Source organism: Ptiloglossa arizonensis, chromosome 9 (genome assembly GCF_051014685.1).
Source record: "Ptiloglossa arizonensis isolate GNS036 chromosome 9, iyPtiAriz1_principal, whole genome shotgun sequence".
In the NCBI taxonomy this organism is placed as follows: Eukaryota; Metazoa; Arthropoda; class Insecta; order Hymenoptera; family Colletidae; genus Ptiloglossa; species Ptiloglossa arizonensis.
The window spans coordinates 16,140,649-16,153,920 of record NC_135056.1 but is presented as its reverse complement, the minus strand read 5'-3'; the positions used below and the strand labels follow the sequence as shown (position 1 = coordinate 16,153,920).

The following is a 13,272-nucleotide window of genomic DNA, read 5'->3' as shown; positions in this document are numbered from 1 at the left end:
ACGAATAACCCGTGGGACCACGAGGACGAGCAGCGTGCACGAGTTTCGGAATTTTCGAGTTCGAGTCGGTCGCTCGAAAGCGCGAACCGAGACCTTCGCGAAAATTTGCATGGGCTCGCACGATATCGCGTATCGGCCGGTGCAAACAGGTTTGCATATGCAATCGTACCGTCCGCCGTATCGAGTATGTACGTACCTGCGCGTATATGTACGTACGAACGTTTAGATGTATACAATCGCGCGCAAACACCGACAAACTTGATACATAATTATGCCCGGTGTATACAAGCCGTCGCGCGTCGGTATGCGCGTTTAATGTATGTACGCGCGTGTATATATGTATATATGTATGTATATACATATATATGTACGGATAGACGTTCGCGTATTGTATATGCGCAACGATTACATACCTATTAGAGGAATACGGAGACGCGTATAGGTACGTACGATCTCCGACGTGCCCCGAATACCACGGAAACCCCCTCGAAAACGACCGTGAATTTTCCTTCGAGTCGAAAGCACGGAGCGAGATTCGCGAAAATTTGCACGGTCTTGCACGACATCTCGTCGGTGCAAACAGGTTTGCATATGCAATCGTACCGTATGCCGCATCGGGTGTGTACGCACGGTTTTCGCGTAGACGTACCGTATATAATCGCGCACAAACACCGACCAACTTAATACATAATTATGCTCGGTGTACACACGCGTCGTCTGTCGGTGTGCGTCCTCCGATGTATATACCGGTGTATAAATATACGAATACACATGTACACAACGGGCACGTGTATTGTATATGCATAACGATTATATGCCTATTAGAGGAATACAAGGATATATACGTACATACAATATAGACACAGGAAGGAAGAGGAGCGGGAGCATGGGGGACGGTACCATTACTGGTATTGATGAGCAGCTGACCAGAGGAATTGGTTCAGCATGTGTGATCGATCTAGCTAATCTCCCTTTGCGGCCGGCCAGATGCTAATCTTCGATCGATATCGGTCGAGATACGATATTGCGTTAGCGCGCGGAAAATCCGACACTGCGAGAAACTATCGCTACCGAAACGTGTCCGGTGTCGCCCGATTGGACCGGGTTTACACTTAATGAGATATCGATCGACGTAAGGTGGCTTTCGTCCACGTTACTTCAAGGCTGTACGACCTACGCGCGCGATACGGTCCCGCGATACCGATCCGGAACTCCGACCGTGCAGATTTCGTCCCACCGATCACGGATCTGTGACGCGAAACTGAACGTCGTCGACGAGGAGTGAAATAATTGGAAAAATCTTCGGGAGCACCGTACTCGTACAAAGTCGGGAATTTTCAATTTCTTCTCGTCGAGGAGCAAAATAATTGGAAAAATCCTCGGGAGCGTCGCACTCGAGCAAAGTTTGGTATTTTCCGTTTCTCCTCTACGAGGAGAAAAATAATTAAAAACCCTTCAACGGATCGCTGCTATTCGGAGAAACTTAAAGTGACTTAAGAATCTTCGCGTCCCGTAGAAACACTCGTCTCCACGGTTACCCGGTACCGAGCACGAAGATGCATTTCTCGAATAAATTGTTATTCGAAAGTTCCGCATCTCGTCGCGACCCCGTTTCGTGCGTTGATCGATCTCACGCGATCTTCGCCATTTCTTGGACACCGATCGAGAACGTAAAAAAGACAATCGATCAGAATTCGACACTCTACGATAACGCATCCAATTTCGCACGGTTTCGAGACTTGTGAATCGAATTTTAGCGCAAGTACCGATTCCCGTTCCAGCCCGCACCGTTAATTAAGCGAGAACGCGCAACAGCTTGTTAAAGTTTCACGGATCGCTCGTAACGTCTCTTTCGACGGTATTGCGTATATTTCGCGTCGGAAAGCGTAAAAGCGGAGACGAAGTCCCCGTACAGGTATCTCGGAGAACGATCCGCGTCAACGCGTCGATTACGTTGCCCTGGCGTCCTAAGTCTAAACTTATAATTAACGTTCTCGATATCCTCCTCCTTTCGACGAACGTTTCTCCCGTTGCGGTGTCTGTTCGTCATCCGTGCGAGACGCAACGACGTTGTTTCGCAACGTTCTCGACGATGTATTTTTCTACGAGAAATTAGAGACCAGGATCGCGGGAAAGAGCACCGTGCCTCCATCAGTGGTCGTCCGGTACGGCATAAGGCGACGACAGGAACGTTGTTCCTCGGTAGCGTTGCTATTCCTCGCCAGCGATCGTTGGTCGCTTCCGGCACGGCCCGATCGAGACGACGCGTCGCTAGGAATTCATTAATGCTCGCAGTTGTCCACCGTAAGACGGTATTTTTTCACCTGGTAGGCGCCGCGCTGGCCCGTACAATTTCGCAACGGGTGCGCGAAGGGTGGCCCGCGTTTTACGCGTAGGGTGGAAGAACACCCTCCGCACTTTCGTCGAGCGGAACGGACAAGGTACTTTGCTAAATTAAAGCGCGAACCTCACGCAATTCAGACTCGCGCGCATATGCACGCACGCACGCGTCAGGCGCACGTAGGTACAGTGGGTAGGTACGCATCTCGGCGTAACACCACCGCGTGTGCAAACGCTGAACGCTTCTATCTCTTTCTCTCGCACGGCTCGTCTATCAAGATACACCACCACCGTGGCATCCAGTTGCACGCCACGGTCTCGACGAATTACGCGGTGCATTCTTCACCTTCTAATCAGAATTCGCACGCGGAACACACGGTCAGCCGTGCACGCGCGCGCGCGCGTTCGATCGTTACGATAACGCAGGTAGTTTGCTGTCCGATGGGTAAGCAGGGTAGATGCTTGTCGGTCCGGAGAGAGCTTGATAGGTTAAATAGAATCATTAGTCAGAGACGTGCCGCGAGTACGGTGTTTCGTTGAATTTTACGCGTTCGTCCGGTGAACGTATCGCGCGCCATTTTCCACCGCGCGGATGCAATAGATTACATAATTCGTTGGCGACGAACGAGATTAAACGGGTTCGTTTGCGCGGTGGTGCTGGAACTCGCGAGAGGTTTTTCGGCACGATTTGACCTCTAATAGAACCACCCCTGACTCCCCGCTCCGCCGCACGGGGAGGATTTATTAAAAATTCATGTATGCGATCATTCGTCGGTGTATCGTCGATCGTGGTTTTATTGTCGGCTAATACGGTGTGTGATCGAGGCGGTGAGCACGAGGGGGAAGCCGCGGAACAATGAAATGAAAAGCTAGATTTACTTTATTGCGCGCAGGTGCCGTTGCCCGTAAATTATCGTCCGTATTAATGCTATTATATCCCGCGACGGATTCGCGAAAATAAATAGTCGTCTTTCCAGAGGTCGCCGGCTCCGCTCGGGCAATTATCATAATTTTCCTCTTAAGTGGCCATCGAGCGTCTGCCTGGCGGTAAATCGTTCCCGAACGATATAAATATATCGGCACGGGGTGACGAGACTTCTCGCGTTTATTTATTTATTTATTTATTTACTTTTTTTTTGCTTTCTTTGCGCTCTTTACTTTTTGACGGTGGAATACAAATTGGATACGTCAAAAGGGTGAAAAGCGAGCGACATCCTCGCGTGTCTCTGTTTCGGAGACCGTGTCCACGTTTTTTCGCGATCGGAGAACCGTTTAATCGAGAAATAAAAATGAGGGAACACTCTGTACGGGCTATTAAACAACACGTCGATATGTTTGATCGTTTTTCCTTTCCGTCGTTGAAATTCGAATTGGATATGCCAAAACGGCGACAAACGAGCGACGTTCGCGCCTGTTTCTGGAAACGTGTCACCGTTTTTCGCGGCCAAAGGACTATTTCATCGCGAAAAAAAGGACAAGAGAATCCTTTGTCCGGGCTATTAAACAAAACATCGAGAAGTTTGCTCGTTTTGTTCCTTTTCGTCGATGAAATTCGAATTCAATGCACAATAACGCGAAAATCGGCGATATTCGCGCCTCTGTTTCAGACACCTTGTTCGCGTGTTTCGCGGCCAAAGGACCAACGATCGAGAACAAAAAAAAAAAAGAAAAAAACGATGGAAGCCTTTGTCCAGGCTATTAAACAACACGTCGATAAGTTTCCTCGTTTTTCCTTTCCGTCGATGAAATTCGAATTGGATATGCCAAAACGGCGAAAAGCGAGCGATATTCGCGCCTCTGTTTCAAAGACCTTTGACGCGCGTATCGTAGTCAAAGGATCGACGAACACCGTCCGTCGAGAGAAAAAAGAAAAAAGAAAAAAGGAAATAAAAGAGAAGTCTCCGCTGTTCGACCCATTAAACAATACGTATATGTCCTTAGCCGAGCGAGCGAATAACGCTATCGATGAACGGTAATTTCGTATAATCGCGTTTCATCGTTTACCATTTAAATTGAAACGCGCGCGTTGTTGTCTTTGTGGGCTTTAATCGAATATCGCGAAACCCTTTGTCCCGCTTATAAATCTATCCGCCCTTCTCGGTCGAATTTCCGACGAGAGGCGAACGAACTTGGCAATTGTACGGCAATCGATTAAAATATTTTCATTAGGGGTGGCTTCAGTTGGACGTCGTATATAACGAATGATTCGAATCGGGGCCGATTGTAAATTGAGCGCGAAACCGCCGTTGATTGGTTTAAAATCAGATCACTACGATTCCGTCCGTCCGTCGGTCAGTTGGGTGCATCTATCGTTAGTGTGCATCGACGAGGAGCGAAGAGCGGCAGGAGTGCATCGCGCGAGGGAGAGTGCAACGGAGGGTTGGTTGCATGCGCGTAACCCCTCCCTTGCCCCTCCGATATGAATTACACGGGCGTGGATCCGTTGCCAGGCAACGTCTCTCTTGTAACCGTAATGCACTCGGCGTCGTGCACCGTTCGTTTTTGTTTGCATTACAAAATCAGCGTGTCGAGCGCGAATCGCGGGTACCAAGCGCCCGTACCACGGTCCACGGAATACCTAAGTTACGTTTGGCATCGAGTGGCGACCGTGATCGACCGGTGACCACGTCGATCCTCCTTTCCCCCGTGAAAAATGTCACCGGGCGCCCCGAGTTTTTCCACCGTGCGCGAGTTTTTTTTTTTTTTTAAACGGGAAAACGCTACATCGAAATTTGTCAGTTGCCATATGCATATCACCTACGGTGACATATGCAATTATAATCCTGCATCAACGGCGCGACTAACGCCCGCGTCGCGAAAACTCGAGGAGGATTTTTAAACAGAGAATAACGTCAGCTGCATTTTTAAATAAATGACCCGCTCGGAAACTGTGCATTGTTGTTCATACGTTCAGAGAGAGGGAGAGAGAGAGAGAGAAATAAAAAAAAAGAGAAAATCTCCGGGAGAAGAAAGGAAATCGTGCAATTTGCCCGAGAGGAACAAATTCACGGCAGCGATAAATTTCAACGTTCCGATCCGTTGAGTGACAATCGTTTTCACTGCAGCAGGTACGTTTACATTATTTCAATTTTCTCCTTTTTTCTTTTTTTTTTTGCCCGTTCCTCCCTCTCCTCTTCGCGTTACGTAGGATTTTGAAGATTTTTTCCATTCATCGACAAACGGTGGAGGATATTGGAACGCGCGAGGGGTTCGAAACGAATATCCTTTCGGTTCCGGCTGCACTCGACATCGAGTTCTCACAACGACGCGTCGCCACCATCACCACCACCACCACCACCACCACCACCACCACCACCACCGTCACCACCCCCTTCCCCGTTTCACGGTTGTAACTGCGATTTGCTCTTTCGCGAGCTGGCCTTTAAAGTTTCAACCCTAAAAGTGTTTCACGCTCGGTATCACCCATTGATCGAATTTAAAACTGATGCGTACCCGGCTACCCGTTCGGGTGACATCGCTTTGACACCCGGATGTACTGATTTTACAAGCAGGCACGCGGCGGAAACGGATTCTGCCAATGAAATTTAGGGTTGAGAAAAGGACGGAGAAAATCGGTGAAAGAGTTTCGTGAGTAGGGTGGAAACGACGAGGGTTGTTCGCATTACCGCCGTGTATTTATCTATTCGCGTAACGTCACCGAGGATAAGCATGGCGAATTCCGTGCAATCGCATTTTCCCTGTGCTGTGTCGCTTTAATTAGTCAACGTTGAGAACGCTGCCTCGAGAGTCCAATTTTCCCTCCACTGTTAGCGGTGGATTATCCGAAATATATTTAAAAGATTTACGGAAAAGTTTCGTTCGTTCGGAGAGAAAACAAATCTGTGCACTCTGAACCCGGAACGAGAGTTCGAAAACAGTGGTCGAACTCGTAGAATACGCGTTTTGCTCGTCCCAACGGTGAGAAAATTGCGTAACGTGGAACGCTCTTAACGAAGAAATCGCGTAAACGTATTTCCTTTCACGGTTAGAGTATTCCAAGGTTACGAGGGTATCGAAGCGAACGTTCTCGCGGGAAGATAAACGCAAAATTTTCACCGTTCTCTGTATTAAAAAAACAAAAAGAAGAAAGAAGTTTTCCACAAAGTTTGCGCTACTTGTCTTTTCCTCGCGGTATGCTTTCTTTCATAGAACGTTGACTATCAGTTTTCCATAATTAAGGATACCCACGATGTTTAAATTGTAACCCAAAAAGTATAAATATTCGATAATTCGTCGATGTGCTGGTTATTTGATAGAATATAACGAGTACTCTCGTTAACAGTGTCGCTACACTGTTCGAAAGTTACCAAGTATCAGAGTTCGCGTCTTGCGAGCGCCTCGAGAGAATCGTTGCGATTTTTTCGAGCAGTGGTCATCGATGATCACAGTGGTGTTCAACGTATCGATCAGTAGTCGATAATGGCTCTTAAAACGAGCCCGACGATACGTTACTTAAGCTCGTTCGAATTCAGTGACGGTCACGAGCAAATCGATCGTTCGATTTTCCAAATTAACGGGATGCGACATTACCCACGGTGCTCTATCATCATTTATTATACCATCGGGAACATGTTTCCGTACTTCGACAGTTCGTTATGCAAATGCGGTATGTATTCCGGATTAACTCGGTGATTGAATTACAGCAATACGTCCAACTTTCAACTGCTAATGGTGACGATCCGGTTTCGAAGGTCGATACCTAGAATGGAATACAAGCTTCGAAGGGGTTAACCCAGGGACTTCCGTCACTGGACTGGAACCGAGTTTCCAGGTAAACGCGCGATAGAATTCCTCAATGGCAGACGCGTTCCTAGACGCGCACTGATTCCGGCGAATCGATCTTTTTCGAGAAACAGGAAAGCCTAGTAGAAAGGGTGACAGTCGTGTTGCCTTACGCCGCGCTTCCGTGAGAATATTCCCCGAAGCACGTGGACGAGTGTCTCGGATTCATTCTGCAATTCAGCGAATCGATACGCCGCGCGAGAGAAAATAATTCAACGGGTCTCGTTCGTCGTCGAGTGTGCTCGAAAAAGAAACGTCCAAGTGAGTTTCGATACAATCTGGGATCGAAACCGAGACACGCGCGTACCGAGAACCTTCGAGCGATAAGCTCGAGACGAGTCATTCGATAACGAACGTTAATATTATGTAACATCGTACAATAATATATACACGTACAGACAATATTTCTGTATCGTTCGTTGCACCTTTGCGACGATATTTTCAACGGTTATTTTTCAATTACGCGTTGGAGATTCGTTTCCGAAATCGAGATTCTACCCAACGGTATAATTGATCAGGAATATTCCATCGTCGAACGGATAAAGTTTTCGCTTCGATGCACCGTGTTGCCTACAACGAGAAATAACACGGTGTACAAGGGGGACGATCTTAGTTATCGAAGGGTGAAGAAAAAAAAAGGAAAAAAAAAGAATTCGTTTCGTCGGTTGTCGGGTATCGACGACCGATAGGATAATTCCAAGGAGACGCGTTCATCGTGGCGTAAATAAGAAACTCGCGACGACGCGACGTTTACGCAACGAGTACAATCGGATCCGCGACGATAAAACGAAACGTAAAACGAGACGACGATTTTAACGGATCGACGATTATTCACGCTCCGGCCATTTGTTATCGCCGGATTACCGTAGCGACGTATTGACGAATGGATTAAAGCGGGGTTGACTTAACGCCGCTGATAAGGAGCCGATAACGAATACGTAATTGCGACGAAACGGGTGCCGGAGTCTTGGCACGGTGGGAGGTCTTTATGCGCCGTCGTTCTCTCGCGTTTATATCGCCACGGCGACCAATCGTAAAAAGCGGGGGCTTCTGCTTTGCATAAGGCACGTCCAATCGCGAAATCGGATGTCACGTCTCTATTCCACGGGAGCGTTCCTTATCGCCTTCACGGAGCTGTTCCAGTTGTGTTGCCGAGTTCACGCGCGTTCGACTGCGTTTATTTTCAACGGGGCACAGACGGAATACGGTTTTCTATCGGTCGGTAGGATTAAGTAAATCTGGTCACGTTGAATAGACGACACACGGACGTGTGAGTCGGTGGGATGTCACGCCGCAGATACACTCGCGTTATCTCGTATCTTACCCGATTTCCCCGCTTTATCTTCCCGGTGTGCAAAGAAACGACTACATTCGCGCGCGCGCACACGTTGATACCGAATGGAAACTCGAAGACGGACCGAGCTCCGTATTTACAGAGAACTTTTCTCGAACGAGCGCGTACAAAGAACCTCTCTACCGGGCCGCTGCAGGTTACTTTCGTGTAAACAGGAACCGCCCCGTCGGCGGGCGTTATCTCGGGATTATTTCTTTCATTCGTCCTGGACTTAAGGATACTAAGAATAAAATATGCACGGCTCCTTTGGGGTGGGTCCTCGCGATCCTTCGGGAGACGGTCGGCCCGTTCTCCGGTAATTAGGCCCGTTAATTGCAAAATACCGTCTCCTTTCATCCTACCCGGGCCACGGTGCTCGTACATCCCGATCTCGTCGGGGGAGAGGAGGCATTAAAAGAATGTTTACGGGCAGCTCCGTTGCTTCTGGTGTTAAAGTATAATAATAGGACACGTGACTACGGGGGCACCGTCTATCCTCCTTGGGCTTCGGCGGATTAATTTCGCTAATTGTTAGTCTCGTAGGACGGGATGTACGTCGAGTCGAAAGTTGGTTGGCTGGGGTCGGGGCGATGACTCGGAAAATTAAGGATTAAGTCTTCGAGGCCGATATTACTCCTGGACGACGAAAGACGAATAGTCCGCGCAGGTTACGGGGGAACAAAAGGGTTACCGTAACGTAGCGAAAAGGGGTTCGCGAGATTTACAGTTCGAGCGGTTCGGTATAAAATGATAATACTTTATCTCGCGGTAAACGAGCCTCGCGTCCCGTTCCTCGGTTGTAAATATAACAACGGCGGGAACGTTCTCAACGTTTTTGTAACAGGTATACCTACTGAGCGAACGAGCTTCCAAGATTCCTCGTGTTTTCAAGATTCGCCCGGGCATATTGTTTTAAAACACTGCGCTATCATTCTCACGTTACTGTTTGCCTTTGGTCTTCCAAAGAGGGAGATACTCGGATTTATACGATAAGAATACCCGTTCTTATTCGTCCGCCTCGAAAATATCGCGTTACGCGTATCGGGTTACGATTTATCAAGTTTTTAGGCATACAGAAAATTTAAAAGGGGGATATCGAATTGCGAGTTCCCGCGTTATCGTAAAATATTGACTCTACCGACGAAAATATTGCACAGGAGCCATCGATGATCGATCAATTCCATTATTTCGTAGACCTATGTCCATACGAGGCGAACCGTCGTATTTTTTTACCCGTATCGGAGCCACTCGGGATCGTTCTTGAAAAAAAAAAAGAAATAATCGCAAATTGTGTGTCCACGGTCAACGAACCACGGCTCTCTAATTTACAATTTACCACGGTGTTACGTTTAAACGTACATCTACGCGACGGTTAAAAAACGCATAATGCAATCGTTATGGTGCACACCGGTCGCTCGGAGCGCGTCTCGAGTTACAGACTGGTTTAACAGCACCGCTACGGACATAATTAAGAATGTATTAACACGTAATGAATCGTCGCGGGCACCGAGTACCCTCGCCGATAAAACGACTCAGTTTCGCGCGTTCGAAACCCTTCCTTCATCTTTCTTCTTCGTGGAATCGCCGTGATTTATCGCGAGGCTACGTTCTGTATCGCGCGCGTAAACATCTTGGCCTTTGGAAAGCACTGAGACCGGTTACTTTCGCTTTTACTGTTTAACTCGTAATGACTCCGTATTGGAAGACCGCTACGCGAACGTTTACCACGGTTACTGTTGCACGAAAACGCGTCTGTCATTATTCGAGCAACTAGTTACTCAAAATCGATTTTCGGAGAACGCTCGCGAACTCGGAAAATTGTTCTTCTTAGTAAAAGAATTTTTCAGAAAAAATTCTTCTTTCTTTCTTTCCACGGGAAAGTTTCTCCGAATTGTTTACTTTTAGCAACCCAGCGATCCTTTGGTTCCACGCGAGGAAAAATTGTACGAGAGAGAGATATAATTGCGCCGTGTTTTTCTCGAGTCAAAAGGTGTACTCGAGTCCTCCCCGTACACGAAACACGACCAAGCTTCGCCGAAGAGAACTTTAACGCAATGTCGTTGACTCAGGAGCGTGTTGCGTACAATTATAGTTCCGTGTCGGACACTTTTCGAGACGAAAAGAGACGCGAAAAAAAGCCGCGCAACGCGTGCAAAGGATAAAAGTGACGCTGCACCGGGCGATAGATCTTCATTAGAGAACGGCGGTGCATAAGTCACGCGACGGGGGGTGACTTTTAGCCACCCTCGTAATTCTTCGGCACGTACTCCAACCCCACGTGGATGCATAGCGGTAATGCTCCGCAATTGCGATAGATGACTATCGATTTTACCTACGGACCACTCGTAATTCGTGTAACAGGTCTTTATACGGGCAACGCGACGACACGATACAAATTACACGTTACGCGTCTCAAGATAATTGTCGCGGAATCGATATCATCGTCTTCGAGCTCCGACGCTCGCAGCAGCGTGTACGAGCACGCGCTCGAAACGGAGTCGCGTGTTTTCTAATTGAGCGATACGTACACTTATCGTGCACGAATCTAATCGTGTTTCCACGATAATCTATCCAAACATCTTCGTCGATCGCGATTCAATAAATACTAATTACCGAACGCGATTAATTCTTAATGTAATTTATACTCGCGACGTACGCGTCGATTCGTATTCCTTCGGCTATAATATTAATCATCGCGTCGATTTGATGTAATTTTTTGAATAAATGGATATTAATTGTTCGAAGAATGTTTTTTTTCCGTAGATTCGAGCGACACTATACCTCCGATAGTCTCTTACTTTACATCGTGGGGATGTAGCTCAGTGGTAGAGCGTTCGCTTTGCATGTGAAAGGCCCCGGGTTCGATCCCCGGCATCTCCAAATTCTTTTTTGTTCAATTTTTCTTCCTCGGCTTCGTCTTAGCTCCGAATCGACGTATCGCGCATCGTGATTTCACGCGTTGAAAATTATTTTGCGTATCGAATTACGCGTTCCGTTGAAAGTTACACTCGATTCGCTTAAAGCGTTTCCCGTTAATCGGTATCGTATCGGTGAAACGTACGTACCGTAAGAACGAGCACGTGTATCGCGTTCAAAAGAAAGAAGAAAAAGAATAATCGATACTTTTCGCACGGTACCGCGCGAATCGGCGATAAATCGTTAAAAGAGGAGCAAAGACGTTCGATGTAGCGGAATCCGATACTCGTGTAAAAAGAACTCCTCGCGTAAATTGAAATAACAGGAAGCTAAAGAATATACATATAATCATCGATTCCCCTCGGGCTTGGGGCAGTCCGGTTCCAGCAATCGGAACTTTTCCCCTCCTTCGTTGCTCTTTTTCCTTTCCTACTTTCTTTTCCCTTTTTCCCTCTTTCTTTTTTTCTTTCCTACCCGAGAAACCCCGCAACCGCCGTCCATCGACCGGACGGTTATTTTACGTTTCGCGAAGCCAGAAAATCGCGGAATTCGCCAAGATTTTATTAAGGTTTCCGTATTTAATTTTCCAACAATGCGCGGCGATTCTATTCAACATCGTGGACCCGGGCACGGTGACGGCGTTTCGCGTCGCGTTGCGTCGCGTCGGTGCGCGAAACAACGCAATGTCTGTCGCGTTGACAGAAGCATTTTTAAGATTTCGAGGAAAACGCGAACGAACGCTCGGGAGAAAATTGCGAAGCTCGTCGTCGGGGTCAGGTGCTTCGTTACGGTTAAATTTTAATTATTCGCTTCTGGTGCGCGTACGTGGACGATATACCTGTGGAAAAGGAACGGAATTCCTTTTTGTCTCTCTTTTTCTCCTCCATGTCTATCTATCTATCTCTCTCTCTCTCTCTCTGGAGCTAAATTAAATACCGTGAGCAAATCATTCAGAACGGTCGGTTCCGAACACCGCGTTAACTCGCTCGGTAGAAACATCGTTGGCCCGTGAGGGGGGTCGGCGGAGGGGGTGGAGGGGTTGGAGGGGTTGGAGGGCGGAGGATCGTAGGGGTGCACGAGGGTAGGAGGACGGTGCAGAATGAGCGCCGATCGAGCGTGCGTAACACGCCCCGAAGGGGTTGCTGGCGTTGCTTGTTCGCATGCCCGTCCGACTCCCCGTTTTGCCAGCGCTCCGTCTCCGAGACGAACGAATCGTCCAACGAAATAAATAGCGCATAACTTCGCGGGCTCGTGTTAACTGCAGCGTAATAACACCGTTCGCGTTGGTTGATAATTCACTTTGCCCGCCCGAAATCGGCCTACGAAGGAACGCCCCGCGCGGTACGGCCCGCGCGGCGTTCTCTGCGTGAAAACCGCGCAGGCGGGACGAACCGAGAACACGTTGCGCGCAAGCTATGCAGTTCTCTCGGGCTAAATGCATTTATCGTTGATGCACCGAGGGAGAAAATCAGAGCCCTTCTCGTAGCCACTGCCGCGCCATTGTCCCCGCGTGCATCGCGCCGTTGTGCCATACAGAGAGAGAGAGAGAGAGAGGACGGACGCCGCGGAGGTGGCGAGCAAGGGGGTTGCGTCGGAGGGTTCGTTGAGAGTGGAAGGACAGGGAGAAGAGGGTTCCACCAGCCGTACCTTACGGTATTACGTCATACGTCAATTCTCCAGGGATTCCCACGGCGTCAACCCGCGCCGAGAGGCTACGCAGCGTCGCGTTCGCGTTCACCAGGTAATAAGTTTCACATTTTCATTCGCGTGACCACCCGTTAAGGGAGATCGCTTTCTGGACGATTTCGATTTATCGTATCTGTACGCGGAGCGTAATTTGTCGTTTAGACGGTGCAAGCCTCGTTCGTACAGGTGGCTGAACGAAACGGGGGTACGAGTTT

General features: G+C 48.3%; 1 non-coding gene across 1 annotated transcript; it reads left to right on the top strand.

Annotated features, from left to right (window-relative positions):
• The first annotated feature begins 11,263 nt into the window (after nucleotides 1-11,263).
• Trnaa-ugc (transfer RNA alanine (anticodon UGC)) lies at nucleotides 11,264-11,335 on the top strand. The gene has a single exon. It is a non-coding gene; the product is annotated as a tRNA-Ala (tRNA).
• The last annotated feature ends 1,937 nt before the right edge of the window (nucleotides 11,336-13,272 follow it).